Source organism: Scyliorhinus torazame, chromosome 5, assembly GCF_047496885.1.
Source record: "Scyliorhinus torazame isolate Kashiwa2021f chromosome 5, sScyTor2.1, whole genome shotgun sequence".
NCBI lineage: Eukaryota > Metazoa > Chordata > Chondrichthyes > Carcharhiniformes > Scyliorhinidae > Scyliorhinus > Scyliorhinus torazame.
In genome coordinates, this window is record NC_092711.1 from 294,288,935 (window position 1) to 294,302,608 (window position 13,674).

The window sequence follows — 13,674 nt, forward strand, 5'->3', positions numbered from 1 at the left end:
ATTTCTGGGATGTTACTTGTGTCCTCCTATTGAAGACTGATGCAAAATACCTGTGTAATACTATCTGCCATAGACAGCCCTGCTCTCCGTTATCAATTCCCCAGACACACTTTCTGCAGGACCAACGCTCGGTTTGTTAACTCCTTTCCTATTTAAATATCTATGGAAACTTTCACTGTCTTCCTTTACACTGGCTAGCTTTCTCTCCTGCTCTCGTCTTTCCGTCCTTGACAACGTTAGCCATTCTCTGGTGTTCTTTAAATTCGTTTCAATCTTCTGACCTGCCACTCATCTTTCCGCAACTGTTTTCTTTAAGTTTAATACTGTCTTAATCACGGATCGGTAAGAAATCTTACAACACCAGGTTAAAGCCAACAGGTTTGTTTTGAATCATTAGCTTTCGGAGCACTGCTCCTTCCTCAGGTGACTCACCTGATGACGGGCCCTCCCCTTGAAAGTTTGATTGACATGTGTCTATTCTGTGTACTCTGAAATATCCCTTCAAATGCCTGTCACTGGGCCTCTGTTGATCCATCTATTACTTAAGTACATTGGCCAGTTCACCTCAGCCAGCTCCCCTTTCTTGCCCTCATCATAACTGCCCCTTATTTAAGATTCAAATACGGGTCTCCTCTCCCTTAGGAACCTTTCTCCAGGGATCGGGCGGCTGCGCGGGGGTGGGGGAATGGTTTCGGGGTCGGGGTTCCGTGCCGGGGGGGACGGGAGAGCGGGCGGGACTCGGCACCGACTTCCTGTTTCCGCTTGTCGTCCCCCTCCTAACAATGGTGGTAACGGTGTGAGCGGCCCGGATCGGATCAAATCGAATCGAGCGCGACGCCGTGAGCAGGTGAGGGGAGCGGGCGGCTCTGGCGGAGAAGTGGGAAACGTCGGCGGTGGCCGGAGGCGGCGGGGCCTCTTTATTTCCCCAGTCCGCCGCCCCGGTCACACCCTGGAAACCCGGCAGCTGCGTCTGGGGGGGGGGGGGGGGGGAATGAGGGAAAGGCCCAGGCTCCGCGGCCTAACGCCGAAACTCAGTCTGGGGCAGAGTGAGGGGGAGGCAGGGCCCCGGATTTGCCCACGCCCCGGCCGGATTGAAACACCCTCCCGCGAATCCACGCCGCCCGCCCCGAATCGGTGTCGTGAAAATAAATCCCTTTGTTAAAATAACCCAGCACCTTCTGAAGCAAATCCTTCTCAGAGCCGCAGTTATTTTATATAAAGACACCATTTATTTTTGATTTCCAGCCTTTGTTCCTTTTTTTGGTGTTGGGTCAATTTCTCCTTCATTTTTTAAATCCTGATTAAATGATTTGGAGTCCATTTAGTATTTTCTCCTCTGTCAACCCGGGTCCCTTTCTCTCCTAGAAACACTGGCGGAGTTCCTGACTGGCAGGGCTCTGGCACAAATTCAGTTTCGTGTTTAAAGTACAATTACCGCCTGTTGATTCCACCCCCTCTCCCCCCCTTTTGTTTATCTCTTTCTTGACCCGGTAACAGGCTCCGAGTGAAATACCATGAAGACCCGGCGCACTGAGATTTTTATGCGATTGCGTAACTGGGTTTATGTAGGTCAATAGTGAGATGTACTGGAAGGTAGCAACACACAAGTGGCACTTTAGGCACGAGTAGCTGCTCAGGTTGGTGTAGTTTATGGCTTTTTAAAAGTGGTCATTGCTGGAGAGTCGGCTGTTTCGTAAAACAAAGCTTCATTGAAGTTTACTGATTTCTTGCAGGACCAGGAATTTATTTGATATTTGCAAATTGAAAACTTCAGTGGGTAAATTGCCCAGTTTTATTGATCTGTATTTTTTTCCCAAGGCGTTTGCTACGGCAGTTTGGGCATATACCTATTCCAAGAGGAATTCAAGTTTTCTCATTGGCCAAATTAATTTTTAAAAATCTCTTTTGTATATGCTTTTGCAGAGGCAGAGTAGGGATTTTTGTCAACATTTTGTTGCCATTTTTTCTCAATTCAGCCCCATTGACGTTAATTAACACTCTGGTCTGACAGACCTGCAGGGTGAGATACAATGCATGATAGTTGTAGAACTTGTTTTATAGGTTTTAAGTCTATCTGGTTGTAAATGTATATTGATAAATGTACTTGTCCAGTTGATCAAAGATTGTTAGTTTTGGATAGTGATGTTTACTGTTCCTAAATATTTATCTGTACAAATTTAATAAGTATATGGTATATAAGCCTGCAGTTATGGTGCAGAATTGTAATGCCATAAATTTGCTTGCTAGGATGCCATGTGAGCTTTCTTCAAAGGAAATTGGTTATCAAAGTCCTGATTTCAGGGATCTTTTCTGATTCTCCAACAGGCCAAAAGAATCGAGTAAGGTTTTTAAAATAATCTTTATACTTTTTCTTAACTGAGTTCTTCCCACTTCTGTTTAAATATAACTGCCTATGATGTTGGGAAACAATTCTGGCATGACTTCTTTTGCTTTTGATATATGAGACAGGAGAAAATTGGGAAATATGACAGAAGAAAATTGGGGCAAGATTTTGTCCCTTTAAAGAAGCAACTGAGCGTTTCAAAAAAAGGGTGAACTATTAAGAGAATTCTCTTAATAGTTTTGTCCTTCCATGAGCTATTGAAAGTGTGCTGCAAAAGCAGAGTTACAAGTTGTTGAGCTTCCTTTCATGATGGCTCGAAGTTGCCCTTGTTTCACATCCATATCAAGTAAAAAAGTAAGTAACAAGATGCTGAGAATATGGGTCTCATAAACTTGCATCTTGGTCCTAAGAGTTAGCTTGATGTTATTCCATGCACTTTTCATGAGCCGGCCAATGGTTGTATCTGTTGCCCATATGTATACATGTGTTGAGTTCTGCATCAAGAGGCAGATTATCTGTCACCATGCACCCACAATAGCAGAATTCACTAACTACTTCCAGCAGGGCAAATCCGTCAAGTATATTGGCACTCAGCAAGCAGAGGTAACTTCACAGACTTGGGCACGTTCACAGAATGGAAGGACAAGGATTTTCTGTATGGTGAGGTAGCTGGAGCCAGGAGGCCAGCAGGACGCCCATAGCTCTGCTTCAAGGATGCTTGCATGTGTGACATGAAAGCCCTATATATTGATTTTGCAGCCGTGAGTCACTATTCAACGTCACAGGGGCATGGCAACATCACTTGTGGACCAGCATGTGTCACCGTGACGATCAGTGGCTTGACAATAGGCGCCAATGCTGAAAACAACAACCCATGGTGATACCTGTTAAAAATTCACATGCAGCACCTGCAGCAGAACCTGCCACTCTCCGATTGGTCTCTTCAGCCATTAGCAAATGTGCACCAAATAGCTACGCCATCCCCAACACATTTGATTTTCCGCATTTTCATCACCATGTGTAGATGGAAGGATGCTTATGGCTACAAAATAACAAAATCCTAATTGCTTTTCAACACTAGAAAGATTCCAAGCACAAGTTGAAAAGCAAACAGATTAATAGAGGAGGATGAAATTGATCCAGAGTGAAGTTTTGAGACAAAATCTGGCTACAACCACTTGCATGCTTTTAAGATTGGCATTGTCCTTGTGAATCAGATTCCCAAAACATTCCACTTATTCTGAAAGTCTGTTATTGCTGCCTCAACCAGCTATTAGTTGGACACTATTTTTTGAGTTCCATTGTATTAGTCCATGGACAAGTCAACATCTTGTGCTAATTCTGAGTTTGGATGTCTGTGCAGTTCCTTTGGCATTTTGCCCATCATTGAAAACTTTGGATTTTGTTTTCCAGTTGAAACCCATCAGTTTGGGAATGGAAACTAGTACTGCTTTTTGGGCGTAATGTTTGCAATGCTGATTTCAAATGAGTTGCAGTAATGACTAAAGGCTCGATGAACCCAATAATGTGCTTTAACTTTCTCAGTTGACATCCCAGAGTACCCAATTGGGGCAATTTAGCATGACCAATCCATCTACCCTGCACTTTTGGGTTGTGGGGGTGAGATCACCCAAACATGGGGAGAATATGCAAGCTCCACTTGGACAGTGATCCTGGGCTGGGATCGAACTCAGGTCTTTGGCGCCGTGATGCAGCAGTGCTAACCACTGTGCCATCATGCTGCCCCTCAGTTGACATCCTTGGTGGTCTCTGAGAATAAGTGCCAGGTTGTCTGCAGTGTAGTTTTGTGAACTCCACCTAGAAACTGGGTGAGATTGCCCACAATGTATTTAGTATAGCAAACCAATATTTATTGGAACTTCCATTGTATTCATATTGTTTGATTTTATGTTGTGGGTGAAAGGATAATGGCTTTGGGCACCCTATTTTAGGTAGTGAAAAGGTAGATTCAATGGACAGAAACTGACTTAATGTTTCAGATTGATCACCTTTTGTTCAAGAGATCATTGACCTGAAACTTTAATTCTATTCATCTCTCCAGAGATGCTGCCCGAACTGCTGAATATTTCCAGCATTCTCTGATTTTCTTTCAGATCTCCAGCATCGACAGTACAGGGGCATTTTGGTTTTGTTCAACGTAGATTGACGAGCAGGATATGAGGAATGGAAGAGAATATAGAATCATAAAATCCCTACACTTTAGAAGGATGCCATTCTCCCATCGAGCCTTCACTGACCTAGGCCCATTCCTCCACCCTGTCCCCGCAGGCCCACCTAACCATTGGACGCTGAAGGCCAATTTAGCATGGCCAATCCACCTAGCCTACGCATCTTTGGTCTAAGTTGACAAAAACTGAGATTGTACTCAACGGGGTGAAGAAGATTGAGGGGAATTTTATGTGTTCAAAATTTCAGAGAGTAAATTCCAGAATTTTTATTGGAAGAGGAATTCTTGTAAAGCATTTGCTTAATTTAGGGCTAGTGTTGAAAGCTTGGAACCCAAGGTAAATATGAAGATGAGAAAGAATATTTCAACGCAAAGGGTTATTAGATTTATGAAATATTTTACCACAAGTGAACATTGGAAGCTGAAACAATAAGGTACAAAAGGAAATTGGGTAAAATCTTAATATTGTTAAAAGGTACTAAACTAAAGTAGATTGCACTAGAGCGAAGTGAAGGCAATTAGAAAACGTTAGTAATATTGAGATGCGTCTGCTGGTATACAGAAAAAGAGTACAGTGCAGAACGACAGAACATTCAGCCCCTTGAGTGTGCACCAGCGTGTTCAAATTGCTCTTCAGTTAGTTCCTCTTCCCTGTTGTTTCCTCGGACCAAACAACAATTTGTACCCCTGTAATTCCTTCTTAAGGTATTTATCCAATTTCCTTTTGAAGGTTATTACTGAATCTGTATGCACTACCCCATTGGGTGGTGCAATCCAATTTCTAACCACTGCTTGCATGAAATCATTTTTCCTTCTGTCACTTCTCATTATTTTGTCAATGACCTTAAATCAGTGTCCTCTGGCCATTGGGAACTCTGAAATTACACTCCCTAAACTCTTCTTGCTTTTAAACATCTCTAGCAAACCTACTTTTGGCTTTTTCTGCTTCAAGGAGAACTGCCTCAGTGTCTCCAATGTGTCTTACCTGGGGAACCATTCCAATGTCTAATATGATCGCCAAAGCCTTCATGTCCACCCTGCAATGTGGTTCCCAAAATTAAACCCATTATCCCAGCTGAGGTCTTAAGTAGGGTTTTATATAGGATTTAGCTATCTTCCTGGCTTTTGTACCCCATGCTTCTGTTTTATAAAGCCCAGGGTCCCATATGCTTTACTTATTAATTTTGTTGACCTATCTGAAAAAATTGAAATTTGCATGAATGTAATGTGTATTCGTGGACTAACTTCCTATGGCTACTTACAATGGTGTATGCATTGTGAACCTTGTTAGGTGTAATTACTCAGTTTAAAGAATCGTATAGTACAGAAGGAGGACATTTAGCCCAAAGTGCCTCTGCTGTCTCTTTGAAAAAACTTTGTTTTAAAATGGTGAATTTGATTCTACCACACTTTTCAGACAGTACATTTCTGATCGTAACTTGCTCGGCATAAAAAATCTTGTTGTCGTCTCTTTTTTTTCTTTTTTGAAAAGTATAATATAAAATGGATGCTTCAGGTTACAATATAAAAAGAACACGATCAACAGTTAAGAACACATCCAAACTTGACTTCCGGGTGCGGCTATGCAGAGCTAGGTCGCATGTTCGGTAGCTCCCGCTTGGAACGGACTTTTGGGCTCTTTACAGGGCCCCTACGGCATTTGTTTGACATTTCCCGGTGTGGGAAGAAGACTGCAACATTCCCCCGACAGTGTCCCCCAGGAATAGCATGACTCTTGGTTACCAGACCCGGCAGAAACCGTAAAAGATTTGGCTTTAACTGCAGGATAAACAAAGCTTCTTCTAGCATGCAGGTGGGGAAAGGGCAAGCTTAAAGCTGCAAGCTGACTTGAGGGCCTTTTATTAAACGTGAATTCTAGCAGCAGAGGGAACAACTGAAAAGATCTACCAAGGCCATTGAAGAAGCGGCGACGAGGCTTCCGGTGGCGGCCAAGGAGGAGTAGGTTGCGCATCCGGCAGCTCCCGTCTGGAACGGACTCTCAGACCTTTTTCAGGAGTCTCCACGGACTTTTTGGGGCAGATTGGTGAAGCGAACACTGCCAAAAGGATTCCCTCTCGAGACTTCCGGTTGCGGTTATGCAGAGCTACGTCGCACGTTTGGCGGCTCCCGCAGAAACTGACTTTTGGGCTCTTTTCAGGGCCCCCAAGGGCACTTTCTCGCTGTTTCCTGGTGTGGGAAGGAGTTAATAATAGCTCCCCATCAGTATATGGCTTTAACTAGGAGCGGGGCGGCAAAAAAGGTGGTGGTGGACCAGAAGAAGGGAGGGAAGAAGGACAAAATGGCGGCGGGCAGAGACCAGGCAGCGTGGAGGCAGTGGGCGGAGGAGCAACAGGAGGGTATCCAGCGCTGCCTCAGAGATGAAAAACGGACCTGCTAGAGCCGATGAAGGCTTCTATTGATAAGTTGCTGGAGACACAGACTGCCCAGGGGGTGGCGATCCGAGAGGCTCGACAAAAGATCTCTTGACAATGAGGACGAGATCTTAGGCCTGGTGGTAAAGGTGGAGGCGCACGAGGCGCTCCACAAGAAATGGCAGGAGCGGTTCGAGGAGATGGAGAATCGGTCGAGGCGGAAGAATCTGCGGATTCTGGGCCGGGCGTGGGGGCCTATGTGGTCATCATGTTGAACTCGCTGATGGGAGCGGGGGCCCCTGGAGCTGGAAGGGGCCCATAGAGTGATGGCGAGGAGGCCCAAGGCTAACGAGCCTCCGCGGGCAGTGCTGGTGCGGTTCCATCGGTTCGTCGATCGGGAGTGTGTGTTCAGGTGGGCCAAGAAGGAGAGGAGTGGCAGGTGGGAGAACGCGGAGGTTTGCATATATCAGGACTGGAGTGCGGAGGTGGCGAAGAGGAGGGCCAGGTACAATCGAGCTAAGGCGGTGCTGCACAGGAAGGGGGTGAAGTTTGGCATGTTGCAGCCGGCGCGAGTGTGGGGTACCTACAAGGACCGGCACCATTATTTTGAGTCTCCGGAGGAGGCGTGGGCCTTTGTTCAGGCCGAGAGGCTGGACACAGACTGAGGGTCGGGATGGGCGATTGGGGACTGTGGTGGATATGTTATGCCTATTTTTGGTTCGGGGGGTGGGTGGGGGCCTCTGCATTGTTTTGGGTTTCTTTTTCTCTGTCTTTTTTGAGTTGGGGAGGGTGGATGGGGCGGGTTGGGCACTGTTTTGGTTGGTGGCGGGGCCTGGTCGGTGGAGAGCGCGGGCTTTTTTTCCCGCGCCGAAGACTGGGGGGTGGGAGCGAGGATTGTTTCCCGCGCTTAGAACGGAGGGGGGAGTGGGAGAGCCTGTGGATGGGGAGTGGGAGTGGAGGGTGTGCCACACAATGGGAGGAGTCGAAGGGGAGGCGGGAGTGGCCGGGGTCAGCAGGCGTCAGCTGACTTGCGGAAGTGCAATGGGGGGAGTAAACCAGCTAGGATGGGGGGGGGGGTGGAATCGAGTTGCTGCTGCTAAGGCCAAGGAGGAGCGGGGGGGGGGGGGGGGGCAGGGGTGGTGGTGGTGGTGGCGGTGCCGCTGTGGGGAACGGGTGGGGTGCGGGCGTGTGGCTGGCCGAGGAGGGGTCATGGCTAGTCGGCGGGGTAGGGGGGCGGGTAGCCCCCTGATCCGGCTGATAACCTGGAATGTAAGGGGACTGAATGGGCCGGTTAAGCGGGCCCGCATGTTCGCGCACCTGAAGGGGCTCAAGGCGGATGTGGTTATGCTCCAGGAGACACACCTGAAGGTGGCAGACTAGGTAAGACTGAGGAAAGGGTGGGTAGGTCAGGTGTTTCACTCGGGGCTAGATGCCAAAAATCGATGGGTGGTGATCTTGGTGGGAAAGAAGGTGTCATTCGAGGCGTCGAGCATTGTGGCAGATAATGGCGGTAGGTACATAATGGTAAGTGGTAAGTTGCAGGGAGAGAGGGTGGTACTGGTCAATGTGTATGCTCCGAACTGGGACGATGCGGGTTTTATGCGGCGTATGTTGGGTCGGATCCCAGACTTGGAAGTGGGGGGCCTGATAATGGGGGGAGACTTTAACACGGTGTTGGATCCGGCACTGGATCGCTCCAGGTCTAGGACGGGTAGGAAGCCGGCGGCGGCTAGAGTGTTGAGGGGATTTACGGACCAAATGGGAGGGGTGGACCCTTGGAGATTTGCAAGGCCGGGGGCTAGGGAATTTTCATTCTTCTCACATGTCCATAAGGCTTATTCTCGAATCGACTTTTTCATTTTGAGTAGGGCGCTGATCGCGAGAGTAGAGGATACCGAGTATTCGGCAATAGCCATTTCGGACCACGCCCCGCATTGGGTGGACTTGGAGATGGGGGAGGAGAGGGACCAGCGCCCGCTGTGGCGCTTGGAGGTGGAGCTGTTGGCGGACGAGGAGGTGAGCGAGCGGGTCCGAGGAAGTATAGAGAGGTACTTGGAGACCAACAACAACGGGGAGGTCCAAGTGGGGATGGTATGGGAGGCACTGAAGGCGGTGGTGAGGGGAGAGCTGATCTCCATTAGGGCCCACAAGGAGCAGAGGGAGAGGCTGGTTGGGGGGGATGGTGAGGGTAGACGGGAGGTATGCGGAAGGATTGTTGAGGAAGAGGCGCAGCCTCCAGGCCGAATTAGACCTGGTGACCACCAGGAAGGCGGAGGTGCAGTGGAGGAAGGCCCAGGGGGCGGTCTACGAGTATGGGGAAAAGGCAAACCGGATGCTGGCGCATCAGCTTCGAAAGCGGGACGCAGCTAGGGAGATCAGGAAAGGGAGCGTGGTGCGGAGTGGGGTTGGCATCAATGGGGTCTTCAGGGACTTCTACGAGGAATTGTACCGATCCGAACCCCCACTGGAGGAGGGAGGGGTGGGCCGTTTCCTGGACCAATTGAGGTTTCCAAAGGTGGAAGAGGGACTGGGGGCCCCGATTGGCTGGAGGAGCTGATCAAAGGGATAGGAAGCATGCAGGCGGGGAAGGCACCGGGGCCGGACGGTTTCCCGGTCGAGTTCTATAAAATATATATGGACCTGTTGGGCCCGCTGTTAGTTAGGACCTTTAATGAGGCAAGGGAGGGGGGGCTTTACCCCCGACGATGTCCCGGGCACTGATCTCCTTGATCCTGAAGCGGGACAAGGATCCCCTGCAATGTGGGTCTTACAGACAGATTTCCTTGCTAAATGTAGATGCCAAGGTGCTGGCGAAGGTCTTCGCCTTGAGGATTGTGTGCCGCAGATGATCCATGAAGACCAGACGGGGTTTGTGAAGGGGAGACAGTTGAACGTGAATGTGCGGAGGCTTTTGAACGTTATCATGATGCCGGCGGGGGAGGCGGAGATAGTGGTGGCGATGGACGCTGAGAAAGCCTTCGATAGGGTAGAGTGAGGGTACCTGTGGGAGGTGCTGAAGAGGTTTGGGGAGGGGTTTGTCAGGTGGGTTACGCTGTTGTATGAGGTCCCTATGGCAAGTGTGGCCACAAATAGGAGGAGGTCCGAGTACTTTCGGTTGCACCGAGGGACGAGGCAGGGGTGTCCCCTGATCTTCGCACTGGCGATTGAACCCCTGGCTATGGCACTGAGAGAGTTGAGGAACTGGAGGGGGTTGGTGCGGGGTGTGGAGGAGCATAGGGTGTCGCTTTATGCGGACGGCCTGCTGCTGTATGTGGCGGACCCGGTGGAAGGAATGCCAGAGGTAGTGAGGATCCTTAGGGAATTCGGGGACTTTTCGGGGTGCAAGCTCAATATGGGGAAGAGCGAGCCGTTCGTAGTTCAGCTAGGGGACCAGGAGAGGGGGATTGGTGAGCTCCCACTGAAAAGGGCAGAGAGGAGCTTCAGATATTTGGGGGTCCAGGTGGCCAGGAGCTGGGGGGCTCTGCATAGGCTTAACTTTACAAGGCTGGTGGAGCAAATGGAGGAGGAGTTCAAGAGGTGGGACGCGTTGCCGCTGTCCTTGGCGGGTAGGGTGCAGTCAATCAAAATGACGGTGCTCCCAAGGTTTTTGTTCCTGTTCCAGTGCCTCCCCGTGTTTATCCCGAAGGCTTTTTTCAGGCGGGTTAACAGGAGTATAATGGGGGTTTGTGTGGGCGCGAGGGACTCAGAGGGTGAGAAGGGTGTTCTTGGAGCGGAGTAGAGATGGGGGGGTGGGCTGGCGCTGCCCAACCTCTGGGTACTACTGGGCCGACAATGGTGTGCAAGTGGGTGATGGGGGGGCTGCATGGAAGAGGCTGGAGACGGCGTCCTGTGTGGGTACGAGTCTGGGGGCGCTGGCAACGGTGCCGCTCCCTCCAAGGATGTATACCACGAGCCCGGTGGTGGTGGCGGCCCTCAAAATTTGGGGGCAGCGGAGGCGGCATAGGGGGGAAGTTGGGGCCTCGGCGTGGACCCCATTACGGGGGAACCACCGGTTCGCCCCAGGAAGAACAGGTGGAGGGTTTTCGGGGTGGCACAGGGCAGGGATACGAAAGTTGGGGGACCTGTTTGTGGACGGGAAGTTCGCGAGCTTGGGTGAGCTGGAGGTGAAGTACGGGCTCCCCCCGGGGAACACCTTCAGGTACTTGCAGTTAAGGGTGTTTGCCAGACGGCAGGATGTGGAATTCCCGCGGCTACTGCCACACACAGGACTGGGGGGGGTCTCAGAAACTGACCAGGTGATGCAGGAGGAGGCGGCCACGGTGGTGGAGTTGAAAGGTAAGTGGGAGGAGGAGTTGGGAGAGGAGATTGAAGAGGGGATGTGGGCAGATGCCCTAGGGAGGGTGAATTCTTTCTCTTCATGCACGAGGCTCACTCAGCCTCATACAGTTTAAGGTGCTGCACAGGGCACACATGACCGGGACAAGGATGAGCCGGTTCTTTGGGGGCGCCGACAGGTGTGTTAGGTGCTCAGGGAGCCCAGCAAATCACACCCATATGTTCTGGGCATGCCCAGCGCTGGAGGAATTTTGGAAGGGCGTAGCGAGGACGGTGTCAAGGGTGGTAGGATCCAGGGTCAGACCGGCTGGGGGCTCGCAATATTTGGGGTGGCAGAGGAGCCGGGAGTGCAGGAGGCGAAAGAGGCCGGAATTATGGCCTTTGCGTCCCTGGTAGCCCGGCGAAGGATTCCCCTTCAGTGGACAGATGCGAGGCCCCCAAGCGTGGAATCCTGGATCAGCGATATGGCAGGGTTCATTAAATTGGAGAGGGTGAAATTCGCTTTGAGAGGGTCGGTACAAGGGTTCTTTAGGAGGTAGCAACCGTTCTTAGACTTTTTGGCAGAACGATAGACATTGGTCAATGGCAGCAGCAGCTTTGGGGTGGGGGGGTTACTTTATTTTTGTTTATGTTATTTACACTGGAGGGTCTGAGGAGGTGTATATACTTGTGTTAAGTCGGGGTGTTAATGTTAATTTATTATTTATGTACGGGGGGGGTTTGGGGGGTTGCTTTTTTAGATTGTGTTTTGTACTTAACCCTGTTGGGTTCTTTTTTCTTATTTTGTTATTGATATTTTATGAAAACTTTTAATAAAAATTATTTTTTTTAAAAACACATCCAAACTTAACTCCCCAACAATAAACTAAAAAGCCCCATAACAACTGACAGTGGCTAAATCTTTGAAAAAGAAAATGGATGGCTGCCATCTCTGGTAGCATCTCTCTATCGACCCCCTAATGGTGTATCTGACCTTCTCCAAATGTAAAAATGCCATGAGGTCACCCAACCAGGCCGAGGCACTGAGCGGAGTAGGAGACCTCCACCCAAGCAGAACTCACCTCCAAGCTATTAACGAGGCAAGGGCATCCACTATCGCCTCCATCTGCAGTCCCAGTGAATCTGATACCCTGAAAATGGCCACCAGTGGACAGGGCTCCAATTCGATGTTATGAATCTCTGCTGTGGTATTAAAGGAGACCCAAAATTTTAACAACTTGGGATGCAACCAGAACATAGGAGTATGATGAGCTGGGCACCAAGAACAGTGCTCACAGCTGTCGTCCACCCACAAAAACACTCATCCTCGCCTTGGTCCGTGCACCACCTTGAACTGGATCAAACAGAGCCGAGCACAGGAGGACACGGAGCTTACCCTGCGAAGAGCCTCGCTCCACACCACCTCACCCAGAATAGGACCCAATTCACCCTCCCACTTTATCTTCACCTCATCCGACGGAGCCAACTGCTGATAGAATCTGGCCATAAATGTCCAAAATGCTCCTTCTACCAGACCTGGCCAAAGATAAAATTATCAGGGAGGCGTCAAGGGAAATGAAGGAAAGGTCTTCTGCAAAAAGTCACATCTGGAAATTTCTAAACAAATTGGTTCCAGGGAGTTGGGATTTTACGGATAGCTCTTCAAATCAGGCAAACCTTCTCTCCATGAAAAGACCCAAAACCTTTCCAGACCCTCCCCTTTCCATGACCTAACGTCGAGTCTAAACTCGCCAGCACAACGATATGATGCCAAATTTGAAATGTTGTCTGAATTGCTTCCAGATCATCCAGTGGATACCACCACCGGATTCAAAGAAAATCTCGCATGGGAGAACAGGAGCGAGGCAGTTACTAAGGCACTCAAACTAGAGCCTCTACAAGAACTCTCCTCCATTTGCCCCCATATGGAACTTTGATTGTTAAGCCTCCCCAGCATTTTCTGAATATTGGCAGCCCAATAATACAATTTAATTGGGTAAAGCTAAACCAGCTGACTGTCTATCCCTCTGGTGAAACGCCCTATGGATCCTTGGGTTCCTGTACGTCCAAATAAAAGAGGACACTAATTTGTTAGCTCTAATAAAAGGATTTAGGCAGTAAAGTGGGGAGACACTAAAAAAGAAATAGGGAGAACATTCATTTTGATAGTCTGGACTGGGGAGGTTATCCCACTCCTGCAAGTCAGATTTGACCCTATTCCCCAGACGAGCATAATTTAATTTGTGAAGCGAGACCCAGTTGTGGGAATCTCCGACAACGAAAACTAGATGTGGCAGGGCGAAAAGGGAAAATCCCCAGATTGGCTCCCTTCTCCGGGGGATTAACCAGGAAGTATTCGCTCTTATCCAAAACTCCTAAGTAGTTTAATTATCTCATCCATGGTGGCTACTGGGTCCGTAATATAAAGAAGCAGATCATCTGTGTACAAGGACAGGGGCAGCACGGTGGCGCAGTGGGTTAGCCCTGTTGCCTCA

The 13,674-nt window shown here is 49.4% G+C and overlaps 1 protein-coding gene across 2 annotated transcripts in view; it reads left to right on the top strand.

Annotated features, from left to right (window-relative positions):
• The first annotated feature begins 732 nt into the window (after window positions 1-732).
• Window positions 733-13,674, top strand: part of rlim (ring finger protein, LIM domain interacting) — a 60,659-nt gene continuing 47,717 nt past the window's right edge. Inside the window, exons 1-2 of one of the 2 annotated variants that reach the window (XM_072505759.1) lie at window positions 771-847; window positions 2,248-2,339. The gene's annotated coding sequence lies outside the window, so the exon portion shown is untranslated. Of the gene's footprint in view, window positions 848-2,247; window positions 2,340-13,674 lie in introns of both variants that reach the window. The other variant, XM_072505758.1, reaches the window with a different exon arrangement.